Raw genomic sequence first — 13,589 nt, 5'->3', positions numbered from 1 at the left:
AAAGCAGTTATTCACAGATTTCACTGTCCTCGCCTGGGGAGTCCACAGAGCCATGTAAGAGGATCGTGTGAGAGATGCTGTGCAGGAAATGAACAAATAAAACATCCAGCTCCACAATCCAGTGCTTTTGTGGAGCATTAAGCAAGCCACTGAAACGTGCTGATTAGTTTTTAAGACTCGTGGCCAATTTGATTTTGTAATCTTTTCTTCCCTCTTGTAGGACATCCTGAAGCCCTGGGCACCATTGTGATGTGGTTTAATAGACCCAACTTTCTCCATCATTGCTTTATTTTCCTACCTGTTTATTTACACTCTGCAACATCATCTGAATCCCTAAAAGACAACAACACTTAAATTTTTTTCTCCCTCAATTCCTTCATCTCCACTATGCTGGTCTTGGTTTAGTTATCTTCAATGAGGATGAAATTCCCCTTAAGGGCAATCATTTTTTTCCCTCCCTAGCCACAGGTTACATGGATTGTACTCACTTAGAACAGATTGCAGAACTGGCCTTTAACTTGATATGACAAGATAGTGATTCTTCAACAATATCAACAACCATGAAACAGCAACAACAGAAAGACCACAACCATAAAGCAGAACTGAAACTCCATCAGGGAAACAGACTTGAAAAAAAAAAAAAAACCATAAAATGCGCTTCTGTGTTCACAAAATTAGTGAGTTTTCCTTAGAGAAAACCAATGGGTAATACTGTCTACAAAGAAGTAGCTAATGGAAATGAACTAATAGATATGAGACTGCAGCAAATGAATGCATTTAAAGATGATTTCCAGCTGAAATGACTTTTTTTTTCTAGAGACTAAGTTTTTGTTAAACTTAATCCTACTCTCTTCCCTCTCCAGCAGCAGAAACATCTGGTTGGTTTTAGATTCCCCTTGGATTTCCAACTTCAAAGGGAATTATAAAGAATAACAAATTCATGTACCGGCACTAAAAAAAAAAAATTAGAACAGCAGGAGAGAATGGTAAAACTGTCCTCATTTGACTGCTAGTGACAGGCGCCACAGGCAGAAGTAGGAGAAAAGACAAAGGCAAGATCACCGGTTGACAATCAGAGTTCCTGTGAAGGACTGAATCTTTGGGTATGTGCTGAAATGCACAGGGCCCTTAGCAACCCATGGGGGGGGGGGTTCTTTTTGCTTAAACAAAAAGAAATTGGAAGAAAAATAAAAGGGCTTACATTTACCTGTCACAAAGTTTGTTAAAAAAATAACAGATAAAAGTTTGTTGTAAGAGTGGCCTGTTGCCAATTTTAAAAAGCTGCTTTGCAAAAAGGCTTGTATTTGATCTGGAGAAAACTGTATTCTGGTTCCATCATTGTGTAGCTGAGCCATCCCTAAAGTAACTTATGCTTCTGAATTTCCATAAGGTCCTTTAAATTTCTTTTTAAAATAGAAGATTTATTTGTTTATTTTTATTTGGAAAGGCAGATATACCGAGAGAAGGTGATACAGAGGGACAGATCTTTCACCTGCTGGTTCACTCCCCAAGTGGCTACAACAGCCAGAGCTGAGCCAATCCAAAACTAGGAACCAAGAGTGTCTTCCAGGTCTCTCACGTGAGAACTGGACAGGAAGTGGAGTAGCTGGGATACAAACCTGTGCCTATATGAGAGCCGGGTGGATGCAAGCAAGGATTTAGTCACTAGGCGATCATGCTGGGCCGCATTAAATTCTTATAAAAGCTTAGATCACTCTGGATCTCAAAAGTAGTTCCCATCCTATCCTTGCTCTGAATCATTATTACTAAGGAATGTGTTAAAAAGATCAAAGTCTTTCTAGAGTGGAAGAACATGCTTTAATTGGTCACTGAAATTTACAATTGTGCCAAGGTGTATTTGACATCACTTTACAGAACTTTACTCTTCCCCTTCATCATTTTCCTGGTAAAACTGAAATGCACCTCCTAGAGCAAAAATCTTGGTGTAATCATCCAAGAGAAAATAAGAACAGTCAGACAAAGTGCAATTTTGCCATTGTAATTATCTTTTACAAACAGTCTTTACTCTTTCCTCTCTTATATGTGATGTGTACAGCAATGACAATAAAAATAAACAAAGGCATGATTAGCCAATCAAGCTGTTTGTGGACAAAGAAAAATAGGTAAGAGTAAAATGTCTTTAAATAATTAATTGTAAAAGTCTTAAAACTTAGTATTCAGAGTTTACTGACCTCTACACCACAAATTACATTGTGCTGATTCGGAGCAGCCACCAAATCCTGGGAAGCATATTGCTTTCAGTCCAAATTTATACAGCAACAGTGCATCAGGACCATTCCATGGAGGAGGGCAGCACCTATAGGACTAGCTTTTTCTGGACCCTGCCTGGCTTTCTGATGGGGCAATCCCCCAAACAGAAGGGCATCTCCAGAGCATGATCTTATCACTAACTCCAGTTAAGTTGTCTGTTAGTTAAGGAGGAAAAACTTAGTGTCTCCAACCTGAAAAAAGCAGACTGCCTACAGAATCTTTGCCTTGAAAGGGGATTATATCTGTCCCTTGCTCCTCCATGTGAAGCAGAACCAGCCATGCTATCTCACCAAGGAGATGCTACCATTCCTATCTTTGGGCAGTTTTATCTGAATCAGCAATACCTACCCAATATGGTGTGGCCAGCAAATATGCCAGCATCATGAAGCCAACAGTGTTTCTTTTGTGACATTCCACGAGCATCACCATACCTAAAATGGAGATCCTGGTTTGGTAGAGTATTTGCTAGGAATTTCCTGCTCTATCTAAGCAGATTTATCAAATTGTGAATTTGAACGTAATGCAGGTTTGGAGGAGGTGGTAGAAGTGGAATACTACTACTTCAGTCTAAGAAACACTTGCTAGTTTGAAGATCATACAAGGTCACAATGTAACACAATGAAAACACATCGGGCTCCAAAGAAGCAAAGCATCAAGAAATGCCAAGCGAAAGGCAATCAGTGTAAAGGCACACACTCCAAAGGAAACACTGCCATTAATAATAATACTAATTACTACAGCTATTATCATGATGAGACACCGATGGCTCATTTGGGTGTAGTATGTAATTCTTAAAGTAGAAAGAACCATTGGTAAACGTAGTCTCTTTAAAAGGTAGTTTGTATTCTAGATTTACATGACCCAAGACACATAATCTAACATCACACGTGAGGAAAGACATGAAAAGAGATTTGGGCTTTTATTTTAGATGTTATATTATTATTATCAATCTTAAAATAATGAGGAACAATTAGTTGTTTTTAAATATGAGAATTATGGGTTTTGGTAAATCATCCTTGCAGCTTTAACATAGCAAAGTGGCTAGTTTCCATCTATCTTTCCTAGTGCTATCTGTCTGAATGTCACGCCATCAGACACATTCTGACCTTTTGCTGACATTTTAATGACGATGATGCCAGGGCAGTGTAAAGAAGAAACAAAAATTATCTGAAGATTGAGGGGAAAAATAGAAATGGAAAGAAATAAAAAAACCTGTATAGTTAATATCATCCAGTCTAGCAAATTTTACAGATGCTCTTTATTTGCTTGGAATAGTTTATTGCTTATGCTCTTTCTTTCCCTTTTTTCCATGTGCTTTTCTGTACCAGCTTTGGCTAGAAATATTTTGTATGTGTCCATACTGTAAACCATCATATTTTTTTTAGAGATTTAGTGTGGTGCAGAAGTTCTTTTTTCTTTCCCTAAGGGTTAGACACATCAATATTCTAGCTACTCACTGTCGAGGCCAATGGAAAATGTTCTTCTAAGATTAAATAGATTTGAGTAACACATAAATTCAGTTTACACTGATGTGGTATGTTACTTAGTTACTAACATCGTGAATTTCTGATGAGTGTACTACACCTGTTGGGCAACACACAACTATGGAGTGGTCACTGACCCACTAATTTGGAGACAGAAACAGAAGAAATCCTTGAATATTGCTTCTCTATGAAGATCCTAATTTTTGCAGGGCATTACTTCTTGAACCTCTTTGTGTGAAGAATCTGATCTGGCCTTGGAAAGCTGGTTCATAGAGTATTCTCTAAAATGTTCTTAGAATAAACCAGAGTGAAACATACAAGCACATAAGGAGCACCCTTTGTTCTGCAATGTACCATTTCTTCTCTCCCACCTCCTCCCAAGCCTGGTGTGTTTTTTCAATATGACTCAGTCCCTGTTATATATAGTCTCCCCCATTTTTTACTTTTAAGTACCTCAAGTATTCATCACATGCTTTCCATTCTTGATAAACGTTAAATTTATACACTTTCTTTAAAAATTATGCACAGAAAATAGATATCATATATACATATATGCAATATTAAGCACATAATACTTCGCACCTTCCATCCCCAACCTTTTGTCTTCTAATATTTGTAATAATGTACTTTGAATTTACAATATGATCACATGATTAATCTTCCAGTAAATAACTCAGCAAGTAGAAAGTAGAAAGACAACCAGTCTGTATGAGTATACTCTAGCTAGCCTTATCTTTGGTTGCAGTAGCTTTTCCACATTTATGTAGTGTGGGTGGCTGCTGTAACTCTGAAGTTTTGAGTAGTCAGATGACTACATTTTCTCTTCACCTCAGATGAAGAATTGCCCTCAACATGTCCAGTAATGAGCATAATTAATTCTGCATAAGGTATGGCATGCAAATTTTCATCATAAATTTCAATCAATTAAAAAAATGCCTGAAGAAAAGCAGTTCCCCTAAGAAACCTGGCTCAATTTCTGCAGTGTCTCTCTAGTCCATCAATTCTCCTCTGGCTTACAGATGCAACTAAGACTCAGGAAACTTAGTGATGAGATCTTTATAATCAATAGCTGTATATTAGGATATATGATATCAGGATGCTAAGAAGATTAAATTATATACAATGATTAGGATCATTGCTTTAAAGGCAATGTGTAAAAAGGCCTGAAATATTGATAACTACATACTATAATGCCTAACACCAAAGTGATACATCATAAGTTAACCATTGAGTTGGATGGAAAATGAGGACATTATACAGTAATCCATCTATACATCTGAACTTTTTCAGAATTTTTTAAAAAGGTTGATTTATTTATTTGAAAGATAGATTGACAGAAATAGAAGGAGAGAGAGAGAGAGATACAGATCTTCATTTGTGGAGTCATTCCCGAAATATTTCTAATAGCTAGGGGTGGGTCAGGTTGAAATGAGGAGTAAACTGAACTTGATCTGCATATTTCATGTGCATGGCAGGGATCAAAGAACTTGGGTCACCACCCTTTACCTTATCACATCCATTAACAGGAAGTTAGATTGGAAACAGAGTAATTGAGACTCAAACCAGCAACCAGATATGGAATATAGGGTACCAAGAAGTGCTTCAGCCCACTATACCACAATAACTGCTCCTCATAAAGTTTTTCAAAATGTATGCTTATTTGAACTTTCATTCATTTATTTACCATATATTTATAGTTAATTTGGTGCTTATATGCAAGGTGTTGTGGAGACAGAGTTGTAACAGTGGACATTTAAGTTACAAGAGCTATTCCTAAATAGGAACTGTATGTATTTAAATTGTTCATAAAGACTAGGTAATGACATATAAAATTCTTAGGTTAAATTTTGAAAGCAGGATAAAAATTATATAGAAAGTATGATTACAGCATACTTAAAAATATATCCCCAGGGAAAAATGAAAATAAGAAAATATATCAAATGGTTATTAATGATTGGGTTTAAATTATAGAAATAATTACTTTAATTTTTCTTCATTTTACTCTTATGTAGATTTCCAAATTATTTTTAATAAGTATGTATCATTTCAAAATGAAAATAAATATTTATTCATTAATGGGGAAGATTCCTTTTCCAAGGAGCTTTTCATTAGTAAAACAGAGAAACTGCAACCACACAGCATCACCCTTGATAGTTTAAATCTTCATACCAAGAAGGGAAACACACCCACAGGAAAAGAAACATCAACGCAGATTTTATCTGATCATCAAAACATAAAGAGCCTTCTGTGTGTTGAATAGAAATGGGCAGAAACCAGCTTCTTGGTAAGTCAACAAGAGTGTGAAATTCAGACTCTTTTGTGAGGAGACCATTTTGTGATGAATGCAAACGCAGTGACCGATTAAAATCATCACATAAACCTGTTCCTGGAGTTCCTGAGGCTCATCCTGACGGGAGTATCACCTTGGGTAACACACAAAACATGGAAGGGGAAACAGGAGTGGGGAGAGAGAGGGAGTTACAATCCTAAGGGATTTTGTGTTCACTGATGAGACAGAAATGCTAAGAGAGACAGGCCACAGAATTAGAAACAACATAGTGATAACTATGGATCCCGTGCAATGATCATCAAAATCCCAGCTGCAAAGTTACCTTTATTGCTCCACGATATCTTTTTTTATCATTTTACACACTTTCATATTAAGAGACAACAAACGCAGAACTCCAAAAGCCTTGGATGAATGCAATGTTCATGACTAGCATGTCCAAGCAGAACATGGTCACATATTAGGCAGGTTAATCATTCCCTCCTCCTTCCTCTCTCTTGTATTTACCAGTGCATCTCAATGCATACGAAGTTCTACCAAATTCAGCTTTTTATGGCATTGTGTGATTTGATGACTCTCTATCAATGCCTTACATTTTCCTCCTAGGTACTGAAATATCAAGAATTCTAGAAAAGTCACAATATGAAATTCCTTAAAAACTTCCAAATTCTCATGAAAAGACAAATGGAGAAAACTTCTGACCTAGGCTCACCTGCAGCCCTTGTCTTGATCTTCTTACATAGATGAGTGTGGGTTCATGCAGAAACAATCATGTCTGATACTAAGACGGATCCAAACGAAGCACATGTATTCCAACTTCCCAGAACATCATGGAACACACTAAAATTAGCTCAAAGTACCATAAAACATATTTGGAGGACTTCGCTGTTCTTTTGCTCAATATCAAAACATCTAAGTTCCACACAGGAAATATCAGGACCATACTTCACCATATCACCTTTTTTTTGGCCCATTCAGGAACCTGCTTTGGAAACACAAATATCTCTACGGAAATTTCCCAATGGGTTCTCTTGAAAGCTTCTACCCAATTCAAAAAAAATACTAAAACTTGCATCATATTTCTTCTTCTTCAATATGATAGTATTTCAAATGAGCAAATAGAATACAAAAGATCTATCCCTGGCAGATGCTCACAATAAGTATTGATCAAATTAGAACTTGAATTAGTAGACTCATTACAGCCTTTCGCGAATCTACAAATATTTGACTTCTTGAAACCTTAGCATTTTAGATTACCATTTGGAAATAATGAAAGTTACTCACCAGACAGCAGTGTTATGAAGAATATCCAGTTACTGATGGTGAAATATTCTGAAATGAAAGGAGTACTGTAAATGCTGGGCACTTACTTTAATAAATGTAGGACAACATGGCAATCATAGGAAATAATCCATTTGTTCATGACTTTGAGACACTAATTTAGTGATACTGTATTAAAAAAGAAAAAGATGTTTCCTTTTGGAAATGAATATACAATTGTGTACTGAGAAAGTGGCTTTTGTAACTGCCTGCATGTTTAACTTGAAGGGCTGTAACCAGTTGCAACCAGTTATGAATGACTTGCTGCCCATTTCTGCAATTCACTGTAACTTGTGTTGGGAAAGTTATGTTTTATGGCTAATTATCCATGGTCTGTTTAAAAAAATAAATCAAACCATTGTGAACCACCAGGATTTGCAGCTCCATTTGAACTTTACTGTACTTTTGATTAAACATCTGGTAAATAAAAACAAACTGGCTTCTCCTTGTTTTGGTTGTTTGTTGCTTGTGTTCTGGATATAAATATTGTGGCAGTGGTGGGAGAACAAACTATGGATTATTTACCCACGGGTTCATGAGTTGTGAGTTACTGGCCTTTTCCTCCTTTCAGGGTATAAATAAATGTATAGTGCTATGTTCCAAGTCCAGTAGGACAAATGGAATGAGTGAACTGAAGCCTTTTAAAACCAAAACCTTTTATGCTAAGTCACAGAGCAACAAAAACAAACTCAGAATTAACATTTAAAAAGCTTCTTCTGTGGAGCAAAAATGCCTTCAATATCATATAATCTGCATTTTAAAAATCATTTGCCTCACAAATAGCAGTCTATCAATAATTCTTCAAACTTAGCTTTTCCATGCCTTAAAATTTTGAAGCCATTGGTGATTTTCCCAGAGATCACCCCACACATTGCCCTCATTGTTCCTGCAACCCCAACAGAACCACACAATGAAAGCCTGGAAAATGACTAGCATGATTAACTGAAACCAACACCAATTTACAATGATCAGCTATGTAGCTAAAAATAATGAAACATATAAAAGATCACTCTTAGTAAGAATTTTCTATAATTTCTAGAACTCATAAAAATAAAAGAATCCCAAAATAATCAGAGAAAAGTCAAGATTCAAAGGACAATGTGCAGAGTGCAACATGAGAATATTTGGGAGGCAGAATCATAACACCTAACACATTTGCATATGAAGCTTAATGAAGTTCACCAATGTCACTTGCCAAAGCTTGTGTCTGTTTAAATCAACCAATAGTCTATGCAGCATTGACTATTATAAACAACATCCAGGGAGAGTCAAAAAAACTGTCATCTGAAATTAACTGCTTTTTTAGACAGATATACAGATAATAAAGGCTTTCTTACCTAATGGGGCGAATTGTCTAAAGTTAAAGCCAGGAAATCTCTGTGTCTAATTTCAAGTCAGTTATTGAAGTTCTTGTCACAAAATTTACAAAAATGTTTATCACCATTGCCAGTTGTAAGGAGAAGACAACTATCTTGAAAAACTTGTGGCGGACTTATGCAAAAATAGAAAATGCTTAAAACTCACCACTGCCTGAAAGCCCTGGAAACAAAAGTTTAGGCTCAACAATGATCTCATATTGCAAAAGAGAAACTCAAAGTGGACTTTATGTTTCTGGGAGCATAGATACAACAGAAAACAAGAGCTGAACAGGCTGGGATGACCCACACTGGGTTTGAAAGGTCAGTCCTGCCCTACAGTGGTTGAGAGAGCATGAAAGCCCACCTAGATGAAAATGAAGGCTGTTCTGACAAAGAAGCTAGAAAAAAGTTCAGACCTTTTGGCTTTTATAACCAGACGTCTCCAACTACTACTACTACTTATTATCATTATTATTATTTGAGAATGAGAAAAATGCAAATCCTTTTTTGTTTCAGAATTCTAAAATTTTGTTTGTTGAAATTCAGATAACCTATTTGAAAATCAGGATATTCAAAACAACTTCTTCTATGATCACAAATTATATTATTTTTACAAAAATTCTTTCCATGGCACAGAGGGGTGTGTGTGGGTGTGTGCGCGCACGCCTGTGTATATATTATCGGGGTCCTACAAACCAACTTGTATTGGAACTCAGGTACAAATCACATAGAGAGATGCCTGAGTATGATTTCTTGGTTAAAGACTAGAATGACATGATTAATTTTCATTATCCATTCACAAATAAACTCAGAAAAAAGTTGAAAGGAGATATTTTTATAAAATATTTAGAAATATATACTCTATCATTACTCATATTACCACAACCAAACATGTTACCATATCATCATAAATGCAGGGGCATGCTAAACATGAGGATCCTGATTAGTTCTAATAACAGGGAGGCACACGTTCAGGCAATGAAACTTGAAAAATCAGACAAAACTCTTCTGGCTTTGATTTTTATCTTTGCACACCAGATTTTTCTGTACAAAGGAATTCTAAATTGCAATAGCTAACACATAAATCAAAATTATACAAATTATGAAATAGCCTGAATCTTAAAAAAAAATTAAAGGAACCTCACCGCCTGCTTTTAGGAAAATCAAATGAATTGATTTCTTATAGTTTTAACATCCAGCAATAAAGGATGACCTGAGAGAACAGGGCTGATCTGAGCTCCAGGGCCTCAGTAGTTCATGATCATGCATAAATGATGCCACACACCTCCTCCACCCTCGTTTCACTTCATCCAATTGCATTAAAAAGACCAACAGTTGGACCTGCCTAGTGAGGTGCTCCCTTTCACTTTCTGTCCACTTTATGATCCTTTGAGAGGCACACACTAAAAAATAAGAAGAGAACAAAACCACAAGTCTCTCCAACTTCCCTTATCAGAAAAACGTCTGGCTCCCCAAGACATCAGTTAGTTTAGTGAAACAAAATATTGGTACTAGGAGGAAAGCTTGATAAATCTCACGCAGGTCTCACTGTGTTCCCATTTAAGCTGAGAAGGGAGTCAGACACTCTAATGAAGAAGTGGGGATGGGAAGGGAGTGAAGAGTTACAGAGAGCAAGTGAGAGACAGAAATTTTCCTTATACATCTGGGATGTACAGGCGGTACAATGCATAGGAAGGTGTTCCAGAGAATAGTGTTATGAAAAGTTCTGAGAATTCCAGAAACAACAGGTTCTTAAACTGTCCACTTAGAAGGGTGAGTTCTATAGGAAGTTTACATTAACTGCCTCTATTGTAACATCTAAATGTTTTCTTTTTCGTTTTTTTTTGGGGGGGGGGTAGTTTGCATGTGCTTTGTCACAAGAAAAAATAAAAAGACAGCTTTATACAGGCCCCAAAGTAAAAAGCAAGAGAAACACAGGTTTACGTAACTTTTTTAAAATTAGGATACATTTCAGTTGAAAACACACACACACACACACACACACACACACACACACCTATTTTCCTCTATTTTAAAATTCATTTTTCAAATGATGTCGATTTTGCATAAAATAGGAGGCAAGTAAGTAAAAACATTGCAGAATAATTTTAGTCTTATATTACCTGGAAAATTCATCACTTCATGGAGGGTCACAAAGCTCTATTTTAAAGCTAGTTAGGACACTAGCAATTATGGGATATTTTGCTGCAGCCCTGGGCAAGTAGAAATGGCCATAGATGTTAACTAACTCTTTTCTAAACAATCTGAGAAAAGGGAAAAAAGCTGTAAGTTTCCCCATCTGTTATTTCCTTTTTGGCTGAGGAAAAGTAAAATTATGCAAGAGCTTTTGAATGTAAAGGCTGTGTGTGCTTTTTCCCTTTTTGTCTCTGTGTACCGGTTCTGTGATGTTGCGTAACTGAGTACAGAGTAGGCGGTTAGCGTTTACTATTGATTTACACTATGCCATCTAATGAATTCAGAACACTAAAAAGAAAGGAGCAGGAGGGGGAGGGAGTAAAGACAGAAACAGCAGAACAGGGAGGGGGGGAAAAAGCAACAGAGGAATGAAGGGAGGAAGCGTTTATGTAGACAAACAATATCAGAAATAAGCTCATATTTATTTCTTTTAGCTCTGACTTGGTTACTGTTTACATTTCAGAAAAATGTACTTAAGTTAGAGGTTGTGCTAGTCTGGTTCTGGCGGGTGAATGTCTGAAAATTACTGGCAGGTGAATGTCTGAAATTACTAATATGTCAAATTACTTGAAAGTAATTCCACTAAACTGTCAGACTTCTCCAAATACAGCTATTTATCATTCTTCCTATATATTTGTGAGTTTCTATTTGTAGTATGGTCCAATTAGTTTAGCCTAGACATAAATCCTATTTGAAATATATACAGGGATATCATCAGAGGAAAAAGAAATGTATTCTATTTTACTTATCTTCTTGAAAATATATATAAAGAACATATTCAGAAATCTTTGAATAGCTCATGATTTTACTTTGGAAGAAGATAATGCTACAAATTATTTGGCTGAACAGAGCTGCTGAATATAGGATAATTAAAGAGAAATGGGCAACAAGACCAAAGATCCTAAAATAATAAACAATATTTGGAGAAGAAATGACTTGAGTGATATCTATGAAGAATATTTAACTTTTGATCAGAATGACTTAGGCATTCCTAGAGCCTTACGACTACTCAGGGTTTCCACTGATACATAATAAATTCCAAAGGATTACGCTAACAAATAATGATGCAGTTGATTCTGTCTCTCAGTGCTATATCTTCCTGTACCTGAATGCCTTCCTATAGCTAATGATCACCAAGGTGAGAAAGAGAAACAGGAGTTCTCTCTCACAGCTAGACAGCCAGAGAAGGTGACCTTCATGAACACTAGTGATGATGACTGTGACAGGTCACAAGACTATCCAAAGTGTATAGGTTTCACTTCTAATAATCCAAAAAATTTCAATCATCTTGGGCTGGAAATGTTAAGTACATGTGTTATTTCATCTACTTGTCAAAGGTTTCTTAAAAACAAAAACAGAATTATTTCATTTTATTTGGAAAGGCAGAGCTACAGAGAGGGAGAGAGAGAAGTAGAGAGAAATCTTCCATCTGCTCATTCACTGTTCAAATTGCAGCAATCGCTGTGGTTCAGCCAGGTCGAAGCCAGGAACCAGGAGATTCATCCAGGTCTTCCATATGGGTACAGGGACCCAAGGTCTTGGCACATCTACCCCTGCCTGCGCAGGTGCATTAACAAGGAACTGGACTAGAAATGGAGTAAACAGGACTGTAAGAGGTCCCCACGTAGGATGCCGGAATTACAGATGGAGGCTTCACCCTTTGTGCTACAATGCTGTCTCCTCAGATTTTTTAGTGATGAGTGATGGCATGTACACAGGTCTTCACCAAGCCCCTAACATGGTGCTTCTTGTCTTTTCTATGCATAGAAAATACTACTTGAAACTATAAAATGATGATTATGGGGGATACATTTCTGTTGGGAAAATCCAGTAGAAAAGCCCAGAAGGACACTGCCAATGTTTTCCAGGAAATATTAGGCTGCATTTCCTCCATCATTCATTTTCAGACAAAATAATTATGTAAAAGAAATATCAGGCAGTTATTTGGATGTCAGCTGACTTCAGCTCTACTTCATTAGAATAAAACATAACAAAAACTATAATACTGATAACATCAGCAGTGTCATGTTGATTCCCATCAGCTGCTTTACACAATTTATTCATTTCAGTACTGGATACAGAAAAGTCCATTTTAATTTCTATGGACACATTCTAGAAAAAGTCATGGTATATCAACATTTAAAAAAAACACTGAGAGGAATGTAGTCATTTAGTAATGAGAGAGATTATGGCTTTTTGTTGAAGGGCAAAGCAGGTAGAGTTATGATTATGTTATGCAAATTCAAATTAATAGAAGAGCAACCAAGAAGGTACTGATTTCTATTTTCTTGGTTAAACAGGAGTTTTATGAGAAAAATAAATTCTAGATTAGAAAGTCAGAAATCCCATCTTTTCAGCTGATTGAAGAGTAAGGCCTTTAGAGAAGGAATTACAAATATAATTTCTCAAGTATTCTAACTAAAGACTGAACTAAAATCATGTTCAGCAATGATTTTCCAAAAGTGGGGCCACCATCTTCTTAACTCTCCAGTAGTAAATCTGTACTTCGCAATCAAAATCTTCAAAACGATTTTTTAAAATTAAATTTGGGCCCATTTTATGTACTCAAGCCCAGCAACTTTCTTCAATCATAATCTTTTAAATATGTTAACAAGATCATCCCCTTTCATAGATTAAGATCCTATGAGAATCTGCTTCAACTCCTCAATTTTT

The 13,589-nt window shown here is 36.3% G+C and overlaps 1 protein-coding gene across 7 annotated transcripts in view; it reads right to left on the bottom strand.

Moving 5' to 3' along the window:
- ZBTB20 (zinc finger and BTB domain containing 20) overlaps positions 1 to 13,589 on the bottom strand; it is a 709,762-nt gene that overhangs the window by 341,515 nt on the left and 354,658 nt on the right. For 6 of the 7 annotated variants that reach the window (XM_040980442.1, XM_040980441.1, XM_040980439.1 and 3 more), the window contains one exon: positions 7,327 to 7,374. The gene's annotated coding sequence lies outside the window, so the exon portion shown is untranslated. Of the gene's footprint in view, positions 1 to 7,326; positions 7,375 to 10,843; positions 11,312 to 13,589 lie in introns of those variants that run through there. The other variant, XM_040980445.1, reaches the window with a different exon arrangement.

This window comes from Ochotona curzoniae, unplaced genomic scaffold (genome assembly GCF_017591425.1).
Source record: "Ochotona curzoniae isolate NIBS_2020 unplaced genomic scaffold, NIBS_Ocur_1.0 contig_3498, whole genome shotgun sequence".
Taxonomy (NCBI): Eukaryota; Metazoa; Chordata; class Mammalia; order Lagomorpha; family Ochotonidae; genus Ochotona; species Ochotona curzoniae.
Note: the sequence above shows the minus strand (reverse complement) of the source record. Positions and strands in the feature narration are given on the sequence as shown.